We start from the raw sequence: 15,239 nt of genomic DNA, 5'->3' as shown, positions 1-15,239 counted from the left end.
TATCCATCTTTAAAGTGCCGACGTATATGTACAGGAGCCGGTTGGTAAGTGGTTTTTAAAATCAGTACCTTTGGTTAAGCCCTCTTTGACCGTTTAATTGAAAATGTATCCCTAAAAATTATGACAGATATTTCCACAAGGGGTGTGGGACATCTGTAAGCTCTGTTTAAAGTTTATTCAAAATGTCATCTTTCTGAGATGTACACTCCATATCCTAGTAACAAAAGAAAGTGTATTTCATACCCTAGATATTAAAGAATGCTTTCTCCAGTAGAAGTTTCAAAAGCTCAATCTCTACGTGGGCTGGGCAAACCATTATTCAGGTCCTGTTTTGCATGTAAAATAAACGTCTTGAGGGGGCATGGTATGCTTGGTAGAGGAGCTCTGTGAACCCATCACACATATTGCACCCACAACAGCTTTCCTTGGGATAGTTTGCCACCGAATCATGCCATCCAGACAGTGGACATCTCTACAGCCTCAACGGACCTCCTGGAATCGATCTGGATCAGTACTTTTCGGAGCCTCGCCGCTCCGCAGCAGGGACTACCAAGGTGGTGCTGACCGGTAAATAACAGGCCACGCGTGCAGCCTCTCCTATCCCCACTCCACGGCTCCCATCTCCCTCGCTACCCCCCCGCCCCGGCCTCACCCTCCAGCACAGCCAGCCCAGTGCCTCACTCAGTGGTGGGAGATGACACGGGAGACAAAGATCTGCGGACTCTTATTCTCTCCCTCCCCACCAAAGCTGATCTGGAGCTGTTTGCCCACAGGGAAACACTGCAAGCACTTCATGAACGCTGCAAGTCCCAAGACCGATGAATTAACTCTTCAATAGATCAGATGGATGACTTTGAGAATAAAAGTCGCAGAGTTAACATCTGTATAAGAGGCATGCCAGAAGCTACTGCTCCCAGGGATATAGTCCCTTCCCTGCAAGGTCTTTTTAGATTCTTGGCCATGAAGCACCTGATCACATTGAAATAGACCGCACTGATAGAGCCCTCCGCCCACCTTCGGATGACCCAGACAAGTCAAGGGATATCATCAGCAAGCTGCACAAATATTCCCTGAAGGAACGCATAATGTTTCACGTCAGAGGTGTCCGCCATGTAGACTTTGATGGCGCAAAGTTGTCCTTCTTTCCGGATCTTTCCAGACACACCTTAATGCAATGTTGTGCCCTCAAGCCACTACTTGAGGCCCTTCAGGATGCAAAGCTGGTCTACAGATGGGGTTTCCCTTTTAATTTGTCGGTGACCAAAGATGGCCGCCAATTCAGCTTGCGCAATAAAGATGAGTTGCCGCAGTTCCTGCAACACTTACGCTTACCCGCCATTAATGTTCCAGACTGGAGGACCTCACCGGAGATTCCACTCCCTGCACGCCCACAGCCTTGGTACCCTGCATGCCACAGAGGACGGAACAGGTGCAGGTCTAGAGAGGATCCCTCCCCCCCGGGGCCATATCGCAATCTCCCCAACATTCCCCCCCTCAGAGGAGGTCCTGAAGGACTCATGTGAACTGACTGTCTAACTTGATATTGTTTCCTTTTACAGGGACCCCCCAGGGTTCTTTTTCCATTTTTACTGCTGCTGTGGTAATTTGGTTTTGCACATCTTTGATGCTGCTGTGATTTTAATGCCAATCAGGGGTTTTTCTCTAGCGGGCTCGCACCTGGTGCTGTACCACTTCCCCCACATAGGCCAACTCCTAGGAGTTAGGTCCCGTATTTGGGACCCCACGCTACTCGCTAACCTCCACTCTATTTTTGACTAGAAGGCTGAGTGGAGATTCCCGACTGGTAGTGGTTGGATACTTTGGGGTGCCCTTACGGCAAAGTTCGCCTTAAATGTATTGTATGTCTTGATGGTTCTTTGTCTTCTAGGTTTTTACTTTTGTTTCCTATTTTCTCAGCACTCCTTGATTCATGGATCACTTGCAGGTCTCTTCTCCCTCTTGACTGAGACTTGGGATAGCTCCATGATTTCCGCACATTATGGCTTCCTTGAAAGTGGTGTTGTATAATGTCTGTGGCTTAGGATTGCCCAATAAACGCAGTAAGTTGTGTCTCGAAACCAAACGCTTGGGGGCACAGATTCTTTTATTACAGAAGACACACTTTCGCACTGACTCGGTCCCCCGCCTCCCCACCCACCTGTATAATCAATGGTTGATCAGCAACTCTTAGTGATCCAAATCGAGTTGCTATAGCCATACAGTACATAAACAATGTCCCTTTGTCCTGGTGGACCAGCTCACTCACTCTAATGGCAGATATGTTTTAATTAAAGACACCATACTAGGCCGTAAATTCACTTTTGCAACCATGTATGTGCCGAACACTCAGCAGCTCACCTTCTTAGACTCCCTCTCCACTTTTAGAGAGGGCCAACTGATCTTGGGGGGAGATTTCAATGTCAGCCCAAACCCACGGATGGACACATCTATGGGGCGTTCTACCCACTCTTTCGCTTTCCTCAAACACTTCAGAAAATCCCTGCACTCCCACAATCTTGTCAATTGCTGGAGGGTACTCCACCCCCACCAACAAAGATTTCAGCTACTACTCGGCCACTCATACCGTATATACCTGCATAGATCTGTTACTGATGGATCAGTTGTCTGGAGACCCTATCTAGTGCGTCGATCAGTTCTATCACCCTCTCGGATCACGCCCCGGTATCCCTCTCTATACATTCGCTGTTCTCTGACGCTAAGTCCTGGACCTGGTGCTTGAATGAGAACATCTTGGATAATGTAGTGGCGTCAAAGCGCATATCGGAGTCTATTTCCCTGTACTTCGCTAAGAATTCAACGGATGATGTAGGGCTGGCATCCATATGGGAAGGGCATAAGGCAGTGGTTAGTGGAAAGTTCATATCCCAAGGCTCAAGACTGAAAAAAGCACGTGAAGGGAATCTCCAAACCCTCCTAAAAAAAAAATCCAATCTGCAGAACTCAAACATAAACGTTGTCTGACCCCGGAGCTGGCAGCAGAACTCCAATCCCTCCGCTTGGAACTTGCCAACCTGCTTGATACACCACATCTCTCACAAACTTTACGAGCATGGGTATGAATGTAGGCGACTGCTAGCCAGGGCCCTAAAGAGACAACAGGCCTCGAGCCATGTACATAAACTCCATACCGCAACGGGTTCCCCAGTAGTTCACTCCTCTAAGATTGCTGCTGCCTTTCGGGACTACTATGCCCAACTTTACCATCTCCCTACTACACTGCCTAGCTCGATGGCAGATCAGAAACAGGGCTGTATTCTGGAGTATCTGGCAGAAGCTCAAGCCCCCCAACTCACTAACCAAACTAGCAAACACCTTGAGACGTCTATTACCCAGACGGAGTTGGAAACGTGGTAAAAGAGCTCCTGAAAGGGAAAAGCCCAGGCCCTGACGGATATACGAACGCCTATTACAGTACCTTCCTCCCTTTATTGTCTAGCCTAATGTGTGCCTACTTTAACGATTTAGCGTCGGGTACCGCTATACCTAAAGAGGGCCTACTGGCCAATATTACAGTGCCTACCAAAGAAGGGAAAGACCACACTGTCCCTAGTAGCTACAGACCGATATCACTTCTCAACACCAATATAAAAATATTAGCGAAGATCTTAGCGAACCGTCTTAAACCCATAATGCCATCTATCATACATCCAGACCAGACGAGGTTTATTACTGAAAAGGAAGCCAGGGACAATTCTAACCGGGCGATTCAATTGATCCATTGGGAACAAACACAGACTGGCCATCCACCCTGTCTCCTGCTTTCTACTGACGCTGAAAAGGCATTCGACAGGGTGGATTAGGTATACCTTTCAGCTGTAGTGACCAGTCTGGGGCTTGGCCCTAACATGCTCTCCTGGATAACCTCGCTCTATAGCTCCCTTGAGGCCTGAGTTAAAGTGAATGGCATCCTTTCAGACACCTTCCCTATTATGAACGGAACTAGGCAGGACTGCCCACTGCCCCCCCTCATTTTCGCCCTCATCCTAGAACCATTGCTCAATAGGATTCGCTCTAATCCAAATGTCAAGGGCTTAGACGTTGGGTCAAGGGAGCATAAATTATCCGCTTATGCTGATGATGTCCTGTTCTATGTGGCTGACCCCTTGATCTCTCTCCCCAACATCATGGATGAACTCCAGAACTTCAGCTTACTCTCAAATTTCAAAATCAATTATAATAAATCCGAAATTCTATCCTTGAATATTCCATCAAGCTTGCGTACATGGTTGCAATTTTACTTTCTCCTTTACTTGGTGCCACACTCACCTGAAATATCTGGGTGTCTATCTTACCCCTCTGTTCCCAGCTTTATAACAGTAATTATGCTCCCCTACTCTCCACTATAAAAGCAGACTTACACAGATGGGACAGAGAGACCTTCTCGTGGATTGGCCGAGTCAGTGTGTTAAAGATGAATGTGTTACCTCAAATCCTGTTCTATATACAAATATAATCTCTTTACCTAGGTCTTTCTTTCCGATCCTTAACAGTACGTTCTTAAAATATATATCTGGCATGGGCGAAGCCCTCGATTGGCTGTTCGCACCTTACAGAGACCTAAACGGTTGGGAGGCCTGGGCGTCCCAGATATACGCAAATATTATGAGGCGATTGCTCTGCAGCGGATATTGGACTGGCATCATGGGGTGTCCACTAAGGTGAGGGTATCTTTTTATCCCAGGCACATAGAAGTCTGTCAGCATTTGTTTCTTCAGTTACTGCTCACGCTTTGCAGCAATGGGATTCCCCTTAACAGTTTCTCCTCCCTAGCTCCCCTGAGAGGCTTCCCCTGGTTTGCCCCAGGGGAACACTCGCATTTCTTCCGTACCTGGAGGACAGATGGCGATATGAGGTGCGGCAGGTACTTCCAAGACCAGGGATTAATCCCTTTGGAAGAACTCAATATGGTAGATTTCCCCTAGACAATTGGAGATATGGACAGCTTCAACATTTTACACGTGGTCTACCTCAAGCCATACACTCCCCAACCTCCCCCAAGCCTTTTGAGAAGCTGTGCATGTCTACCAATCCAATCCCGCACTCCATATCTGTCCTGTATGAGATAATACTGGGGCAGGGACCCAAAGGGAATCCAATATACATCCTAGAATGGGAAAGAGACCTGCAACATGAGTTTACTGATCTGCAACTTGACCACTTATACCACCTTACTCACTCTAGTTCTGTTGACACGAAAATGCAGTAGAATAGGTTCAAGGTAATACTAGATGGTATAGGGTCCCCACCAAACTTGCTAAAATATACCCAACCTCCTCAGATGCTTGCTGGCCGGACTGTGGGCATAGGGGTTCGTTTTTACACATTTGGTGGGACTGCCCTAAGTTACAGCCTTACTGGTAGGACATTAGAACCCAAATAAACCTCATCCTCACCTCCATCTTGCACATGGACCTCCCTGACTCTCCAATAGGTTTTTTCCTTCATGTTTCCACCATTCCTCTCAGCCTTTATCGAAAGTCGGTACTGTCTCACCTCCTGAATGTGGCGAGGAGATTGATCCCCATCTACTGGAAAAGCAATCAAGTTCCAAGCCGCTCGGAATGGATTTGTCTTGTGAACGATATTGGGGCTGCAGAGGAGTGGATGGCGACATGTAAGGACAGACATGATAAATGGTATGGAATTTGGGCCACTTGGATTCATTATGTAGACAAGGCCCACACAAACACACAACCAACAGGTACCATCCCTGTGAGAGGAGTTTAACTGTCAGAAATGTTATAGACTTGACTACATTTTAATAGAGTTTTTTTCTTCTTTTCCTTTATTTTTGTTGTTTGGTTTTAATGTTTCATGTTTTCTTTATCTGTCTGCCATCTGGGCTCTAGTTTTTCTGCCCAAATCAGTGGTGTTTTCTCATTACTACCGCCAAGTATGGTAGCAGGGCTAGAGACAAACTATTGGTGATATGGCTCATATGTTTTCATGACCACAAAGTAGACGCCTCAGTCTCTAACACCTTCTATGTTGAATGGCCAATCGGGCCTTATGCTATGTACTTTGATCAAATACCCACTTGGGTTGCTTTGTCTTCTCCTTTTCATGGCTGTTACTAGATTGTTATCGTCTTTTTGACCGTTTTATCAGAATTGTTAACATAAAGATTATTTAAAATAAACGTCTTTGAAAATTCAAGCACTCTTAACCAGATCAGTGTCTGCCTCTTAAGAAGGAAAAAATAAAAGCCACAGTTTTAACCACTTCAGCCCCGGAGGATTTGGCAGCTCAATGACTGGAGGACTTTTTACAATTTGCCACTGTGCTACTTTAACTGGTAATTGCGCGGTCATGCAATGTTGTACCCAAACAAAATTTGCGTCTTTTTTTCCCCTCAAATAGAGCTTTCTTTTGATGGTATTTGATTTGCCTCTGCAATTTTTATTTTTTGCGATATAAACGGAAAAAGACCAAAAAATTTGAAAAAAAAATGATATTTTCTACTTTTTGTTATAAAAAAAAATAATAAACTCAATTTTAGTCATACATTTAGGCCAAAATTTATTCAGCCACGTGTCTTTGGTAAAAAAAAATGTCAATAAGCGTATATTTATTGGTTTACGCGAAAGTTATAGTGTCTACAAACTAGGGTACATTTTCTAGAATTTACGCAGCTTTTAGTTTATGACTCATTTCTTGAGGTGCTAAAATGGCAGGGCAGTACAACCCCCCCCCCCCCAATGACCCCATTTTGGAAAGTAGACACCCCAAGGAAATTGCTGAGAGGCATGTTGAGCCCATTGAAGTTGTCACTAAATGATATATTCCTCACACATGGCATGGTTATATGTGGAATCACACCCCAAAATACATTCTGTTGCTTCTCCTGAGTATGGGGATATCTCTCACGTGTGAGACTTTTTGGGAGCCTAGCCGCTTACAGGACCCCGAAAACCATTCACCTCCTTCAGGATTTCTAAGGGTGTAAATTTTTGATTTCACTCCTCAATACCTATCAGAGTTTTGAAGGCCATAAAATGCCAAGATAGCATAAACCCCCCCCCCCCCCATTTTGGAAACTAGACACCCCAAGCTATCTGCTGAGAGGCATGTTGAATATTTTGCAGATCTCACTTTTTGTCACAAAGTTTTGAAAATTGAAAAAATGGGGTCATTTGGGGGGGTTTTGTGCCAACTGAACATTTCAGGGCCTCCGTAACTGTGATAGGTAGTGAGGAGTAAAATAACAATTTTACGCCTTTAGAAAGCCTGAAGGCGGTGCTTGGTTTTTGGGGTCCTGTACGCGGCTAGGCTCCCAAAAAATCTCACAAACCCAGATTAATTTGTTCTCATTCTCTAGCTGAGGATATAGTACATCAAATATCATAGACATGGAGTTCCCTCTCCCTTTATTTTCCCTCTTTTTTTTAAGTCTGTTAAGTGGAGTATTATTATTACTTCTCAGCGTGTAACTTATATATCTTTTGAGCGACTAGGGAGTGGCGAACGAAATGGCAGACTTGTCTGCCTTGCCCTCTAAGTCTCCAATAAGATGGTGGACGGTGTCCACAACTGCTGACGCCGATTCCGTGCGACAGCGGGCGCACGGGCCGTGACATCTGGACCGCACTTCCGCCTTTTGGACCACACAAGGAAGTAAACAACACGGTGTGTGTTCCACCCGTCGCTTTGGGTCGTGTAGCACTTCTGGAGGTGAGGTAAATGTTGAGGTGAGCGATTATATGATCTGGATGAGGACCAGAACGAGATTGGGAGAGGGGATCTGGACCCCCTGGGTGATCGATTTGATACAGCCTCAGAGTAAAGGAGGACATCAATGTGGATGCCATTGTTACAGCTGTTGCTTTAGATTACACTTGGATGCTTCCCACTTGCAGCTCATCGTGGATTGTTTTTGCACACATCCTGTATGCATACGTGGGGATACGGCATTAGCACAAGTATAGCAATCTGGGATTTATGCTAAACATATGTGTATGTGACTGAATAATGCGCACAAGCCGGTATGTGAATAAATGCACTCTCAAATGCATGTTCCCTCCCACTGCTTATAAAAGCTGTCTAGAGGCTAATTAGCTGCTAGGATTGCTTTTATATGAAAGCCGACTGCTGGCTGAAAAAAATGATACCAAGAAAATACCTAAACCTGCAGGCATAATCACTCAAATTCCAGCAACATACCTTGTTGGGCATACATTGTAATGTTTTATTTTTTTCATGCAGCCTGTGGACTGAAAGAAAAAAAGAGATTGATCGGCGGGTATGCCCACCATTAGAATACCGCCCTTCAGCCACCCACTCCTAATGATGGGCATACATGCACCATTTTTTTTTAAGTGTGGTGGTGAAATCACCTCCAACAGGGCTGGAGTCATGGCTTTATGTATCGTGGAAGCAAACGCTGTTGCTGTCAAGATAAATAAACCCATGCTGCAGCTGAATGGCATACCTGCTAAGCAAATGATGGTTAACAATAAAGCAAACATTACAGTATAACATACCATAACTGCAAAGCAAATACAATAAATTGTAGTAAAATTAAAAAGAGAGAGAATGATAGATTTAGAACAATAGTGAGCGAACAGTAGAGCGGAGAGTAGAGCGGACAGCAGAGAGCAAACATAAGAGAGAGAACAATAGAGAGAGAGAAGAAAAATACAACCACAACTATTTTTGGATTTTTTATTTTATTTTTTTGTGTTTTTGTGTGTTTTTTTTTTCACTTTTTTCACTTTTATAAAAACTGTAAGAAAAACTGTTAACTGAACGTTGCAGATTAGGGTCTCAAAATGTGATGGCTATCACATCTTTCGAGACCCCCGAGACCCTGTGTTAGTGTGCCTAGGACTGTGTGGTGCTGTACCCTACGCTAAAACTCCACTAGTGTGTGGTAGCGTTTGAAACATTCACCAATACAGAGACCAGGTTGGTCAGGACAGGAGGGACAATAAAAGCGGGTGTCACGCCTAAATCTGCTGCAGACACAACATCTTTTTTGGGGGTTTCTTTGGGTAGGGGTGCCAGGGAGGACAAAAGGAAAATGCCTCTCATGCAGCCGGCTCACTGCATTTGGATTGGGAAGTTGGGCAAGAGCACCGTCTGGAAACAGAAGGGCTCTGACAATCTCTTCCTGGAATTTAAGGAATAATCCAGTCCATCCTGAAGCTTTGTATAGCACAAAAGCGTTCAGCAAAGCCAATTGAAATAAATAACAGACACTTTTTTGTACCAGCGTCTGGCCTTACGGGCAATTAGGTACGGCGCCAACTGGACGTTGAGGTCCACTCCTCCCATGTTAAGGTTGTATTCGTGGACACAGAGGGGTTTCTCCACAACACCAGTCGCCGTAGGAATTTGGACTGCCGTGTCTGCGTGAAGCGAGGACAGAACGTAAACATTCCGTGAATCCCTCCACTTCACTGCTAACAAATTATTACACTTCAAGGAGCCTCTCTCCCCCCGTCTAAGTCGGGATTCTACAAGCCATTGGGGGAAGCCCAGGCGATTAGATCGCACTGTGCCACATGCGCCAATTCCATAATCAAAGAGGTGACTAAAAAGTGGCATGCTTGTGTAATAATTGTCCACTTACAAGTGGTACCCCTTTCCGAATAAGGGAGACACCAAGTCCCACACTATCTTACCAGCGCTCCCTATGTAGTCTGGGCAGTTCTCCAGCTCTACGTGTCTATCTCTTCCCTCGTAAACCATAAAACTATATGTATAGCCTGTGGCCCTGTCACAGAGCATATACATCTTGACCCCATATCTGGCATTAGAGGTCGACCGATATATCGGCCGATATTTGGCTTTTTTTTACTTAATCGGCATCGGCCGATTGTGCTGATTAAAAAAGCCGATTATAACTTCAGCGGGACTTGCAAATGACTTCTGTAATAGAAGTCAATTGCAAGTTGTCTGAAGGTTTCTTCTCTCCTCCTCTGGGCAGCCTGCCAAATCTGATAAGAAGATACATTTGTATCTCTTTGGGTTCTTTTATCAATAGACTGAACTCCATGTGTAGAAGCTCTCAGTTTAACCATTTAAAAACTAAATCTTTTTTGACATTTGTTGCTTACAAGTAAAAATTCTGTATTTTCTGCTAGAAAATCACTTGGAACCCCCAAACATTATATATTTTTTTTAGCAGAGACCCTAGGGAATAAAATAGCGGTTGTTGCAATATTTTATGTCACACGGTATTTGCGCAGCGGTCTTTCAAACGCAATTTTTTTAAATAAAATACACTAATTTAAAAAAAAAAAAATAATCAGTAAAGTTAGCCCATTTTTTTTTCGTCCAAAAGTTTTGGTTACCTGTTTTGTGTATTTAATATTTAAGATATAGTTATTTTTTTATCTAAATTATACATACAAGTGAACTGATTGGAGGTTTGTTTTGTTCAATAAATGTTTAAATGTAAAAAATTTTCTGTATCACTTATTACTTAAGGTTGCTTTCACACTGGAGCGGGCAGGCGTTGACGGTAAAACGCTGTTAGTTTTAGCGGCGCTTTACCGTCATTTTAGCGGCGCTATTCGGCTGCTAGCGGGGTGCTTATAACCCAGCTAGCGGCCGAGGAAGGGGTTAAATGCGCCCCTGAAGTGCTGCTGCCGAAACGCTTTGCAGCCGCTTCGGCAGTGGTGCGCATTCATTTCAATGGGCAGGAGTGGTGGAGGAGCGGTATACACCACTCCAAAGACATCCTGCCAGCGCATCGCCTCAGTGTGAAAGCACTCGGGATATCACACTAAGACTGTAGGGAAGCCGTTTTACAGGCACTTTACAGGCGCTATTTTTAGCCCAAAAGCGCCTAAAAAAACGCCCCAGTGTGAAAGGGGTCTAACTGTTAGATTTTATGAGATTAAGGGGGAAAAAAAAGAAAAAAAAAGAAATAAATCGGCCTAATATATCGGCCCAAAAAAAATCGGCATCACATATCGGCCATCGGCCACCGCGATTTCTAAATATCGGCATCGGCCAGAGAAAAACCCATATCGGTCGACCTCTATCTGGCATGCTTGCTGGGAAGATACTGTTTGATAGACAAGCGGCCAGAAAACTTAATCAGGGACTCCTCAACGCAGACAACTTCATGGGGAGTAAACAAGGATGCAAAATGTTGGTTCAATGGTTTACGAGGGGACGAATTTTGTAGAGCCGATCAAATCCAGGGTCACCCCGAGGACGACAGAGTTCATTGTCATTGAAGTGCATGAACCGCAAGATCTGCTGGTATCATGTCCTGGCCATGGAGGCAGAGAACAAGGGCATATGGTAAATTGGGTCAGTGGACCAATATGACCGCAATTCACTCTTTTTAGTTAAGCCCAGGAGGGATAGGCCCAGAAAGGTCTTAAATTCGGAAACCATAATTGGTTTCCAATCACTGGCAAGGATCAGCTGGGGATTAGCAGAGATGAATTGACCAGCATACAAATTGCTTTGGTCCACAATAGATCTATAGAGATCTTCGGTGAAAAACAGCGAATAAAAAAAGTGACGTAAAATCAACTGTTTCCACCTGAATTCCGGGTAGGCCAGTGAATGGCAAAGTGCGGATGCTGCAGAAGTGGTGGGTTCCCAATTAGGATTGGTGAATGCAGCAGGAAGGGCACTATGGGCTCGACGGGCCTGAGACTAAAGCTATTGGCTACTGCCCCGTTTATAGTCCCAACGTACGTGTTTTATGTCACCGCGTTCAGAATGATCGGATTTAACGACAACTTTGTGCGACCGTGTGTATGCAAGACAAGTTTGAGCCAACATCCGTCGGAAAAAATCCGATGGATTTTGTTGTCGGAATGTCCGATCAATGTCCAATCGTGTGTACAGGGCATTAGTCTTTTGACTAAAATGGCATTTAGTTTTAGTCCCATTTTAGTCTTCTGCAATTGTTTTAGTCATATTTAGTCGACTAAATCTCCAGTACATTTTAGGTTGAATTTAGTCGACTAAAACTCTAGTTGTCTAGAATCGAATGGGTGTTGTTAAATTGTAATGCATTATTTAAGCATTTCGCTACAATTTCCAAACTCATTGTCAGGGACATGCTGGCCATAGTGCAGCAGATGTGCAAAGGCAGAGGCAATTACGCATGCGTGGGCACAATTCCACAAGTACCCTTTGTAACAGGCATGTTTACGCGATCACGCAAACACCTATGTGCATGCATGAGCGCCGAACAGAGATCTACTCAACCAAACCGGCCTGTCTGAATGGCACCGAGAGTCCCAATGCCAGCCTTACACATACCATCCAACCCTGCCATGACTACTTCAAGAACACAATGCGCCTGAACTCATGCAGATCGGGCTAAAACGTCCCGCACTATCCCCTGAAGAGCGTCTGCATTGCCAACAGAGGAACCTATGTCTATACACCGGAGAGGCCAGCCACTACGTACGTTCCTGCCCCGCAAAACTACGTAAGTGCCCAACTATATCCCTGACCCATCTGTCATCGTTGTCAGCGCAAGTAACTCATCTCGCTCTTCTCCTCTCATTTCAGCTTCCGAAAGAAATGGTGCTTGTCAACACCATTATTGATTTCGGAGCCTGCAGCTGCTTTATCGACCTGACGTTTGCAACCCAGCAACATTTCCCACTACAATCCAAGATGCAGGGTCTGTCTTTATACCTAGCTGATGGATCTTGTATCAAGTCAGGACTAGTCACTAGAGACATCATCCATACCCGTAACTACTGCAGCGCAGCATAAGGAACTTCTAAGCCTGGATGCTATTTCCTCTCCACTATTCCCCGTCATCCTGGGTCTACCCTGGATCCAAGCCTATAACCCCCAGATCGATTGAGTCACTGGAGAGGTCAAGTTCCAGTCACAGTACTGCCAAGAACAGTTTCCCCAAGACTCCTGAGGCGGCCTCAACCACACTATTATATTATGGACTCCAATCCGGAGGCATGTCAGCCAGTACCTCAGGCCTATGAGGATTATCAGGATGTCTTCAATAAGCGAGGGGCAACTTCTGGGAACCCGAGGGGACTATCCACGTAAGGGTTGATACAGGCCTTCTTCCACCCACAGAAGGAGCGCTAACTGGGCATCCGGAGGCTGCCCGTAAGGAGGGGGCAATGTCAGGGACATGCTGGCTATAGCACAGCAGATATGCAAGGGCAGAGGCAATTACACATGCATGGGCACAATTCCACAAGTACCCTGTCCTAATTCTCTCCTATACTGACCCCGGCTTGCCTTGACCTTGATTTACATGCATCTGCTTGATTCTCTGTTGCCAAACCTCTGCCTGAACTTGACCATTCTTTGCTTGATGTCTCTGATGTATCTCTGATTCTCCATGTATAACCTGGCTTGTCTGACTTTGCACCAGTCTCCTCAGCTTCCTTCAGCCGCTACGTACCTGCTTCCGCAGCACACTGGCACCTGTAGCCTACCTGCATCCTTGCATCCACAACGTCCCTGCATCCGCAGCCAACCTGCAGCTTCTACTACTGCTGCCATCTGCTTCTCCTGCTTCCCTGCTAAACGGAGAACATTGCAGGCACTCCTACCTCACCGTGCTCTCGCGGGTGCTGTTGCAACCTAGGTGGTCCTTGAACCGGGGCTGTACGAGCGCCTTCCTCTGCTCGTCAGGCTCTACCCAAAGGTATGTGACACTCATTATATACTACTGCTGGAGTGAAAATTCGAATAGGTTATTATTTATGGTAATAAGGTTTGAACATGCATTACAGACCAGTGTTAATTTTGATGTCAAATTTCATTTTAGTTCTAGTCATGCTCTTTTGACTAAAATGCCATTTTAGTTTTAGTCGTATTTTAGTTCTCTCAGTTGTTTTAGTCATATTTTAGTTGACTAAAATAGTATTAATTTAGTTGACAAAATTAACACTGCCTGGCACAATCCTAGGGGGAACTTTCATACTGCCGCTGCTGTGCAGTGGGTGCAGTCTACCTGTAGTTTTAGTGCAGGTTAGCTGCGTTTTCCCATAGACTTCTATTATGTCCCATAGGTTTTGGTTAGCTTTCTGAAAGCGCATGAAAACTGCAGGACATAATAGAAGTTTATGGGAAAGCGCAGCTAACCCACACAAAATCGCGGCCAAAGTGAAGCGCTTCAGTGTGAAGCCGCCCTTTAAATATATTTTTTTCAAACGCTTTCCCTGCCCTAATGTGTTTGTCTGCAACACTATGGCAGTCTATACAGTATATGAATAAAATAATATGTTATTCGTTGAAGTACACCATTGAGAGATTTTAGGAATATCTGTACAAAAGGGGTATAAACCCAAGCCTTCAAAAACAGAAATGCATAGCCAACATTCAGAAATCAGCTTTAACAGGTATGGTGATATTAAATGGTGAAAGATGATTTCTGATTGGTTGCTATGGGTTATTGAATTTCATGTTATAGTAAGTGGATAAATGAGCCCAAGAGCTAGAAACAGAAGCTAAGAATATAGAATGCTTGCATAAGCGTTCCATCTGGCACTGCCAATCACATAGTTAAAATATCCATGTTGCTGTATATTACCTTGACAACCATTAACAACAACAGAAAGATACAATTAGTAAGGTCACAGGTCACATGAATACAAAGTGTCTGGAAGGTTGCTTAAGAATATAACATCTTAGTAAGATATACATGACAAAAATAAAACCTTAAAAAAAAAAGCAGCAAAAATAAAATATAGTAGCATTCATAAATACGCAGATAGCAAAGCAAAAATACAGAATATTAACATTCAGAAATATACATGTAACAATGCAAAAATAAAGTATAACATTCATAAATACGCAGGCAACAAAGCAAAAAGAAAGTATGTTAACATTCATAAATATACAGGGAGCAGAGCAAAAATACTGTATAAAAACTACAAAGCCCCATGGGGCGCTTCTGGCGGGAGAAAAGCAACTGCAAAAATGCTCCTAAGCCATGTTTTTGCAAGTGCGTTTAGGTGTCAGGTGTTTTGGGCATTTTTCATTTCATTGGCCAGAATATGAATTTATACTGTCCATAGAAATAAAAAATACTCAAGCTCTAAAAGTACCTAGAATTAATGCATGTTTAGGCCCATGAGGCGTTTTTTTTTTATTATTATTATTGTTTTGTTTTTTTTTTGTCAAAATGCACCTCTCATGAACGCACAATGGATAGGCTTGTTCTTTTCTGCCTCTAATATCCTGTAAACACCTTTATGCCGCGTACACGGTCGGAATTTCCAACAAGAAATGTTCGATGTGAGCTTGTTGTCAGA

At 44.3% G+C, this 15,239-nt stretch overlaps 1 long non-coding RNA gene across 1 annotated transcript in view; it reads left to right on the top strand.

Annotated features, from left to right (window-relative positions):
* Nucleotides 1–13,570, top strand: part of LOC141105269 (uncharacterized) — a 37,832-nt gene extending 24,262 nt beyond the window's left edge. Inside the window, exon 3 of the long non-coding RNA XR_012235547.1 lies at nucleotides 12,511–13,570. This is a non-coding gene — a long non-coding RNA (uncharacterized lncRNA). The remainder of the gene's footprint in view (nucleotides 1–12,510) is intronic.
* The last annotated feature ends 1,669 nt before the right edge of the window (nucleotides 13,571–15,239 follow it).

This window comes from Aquarana catesbeiana, linkage group LG08 (assembly GCF_042186555.1).
Source record: "Aquarana catesbeiana isolate 2022-GZ linkage group LG08, ASM4218655v1, whole genome shotgun sequence".
Lineage (NCBI taxonomy): Eukaryota > Metazoa > Chordata > Amphibia > Anura > Ranidae > Aquarana > Aquarana catesbeiana.
This window is presented reverse-complemented; position numbering and strand designations above follow the sequence as displayed.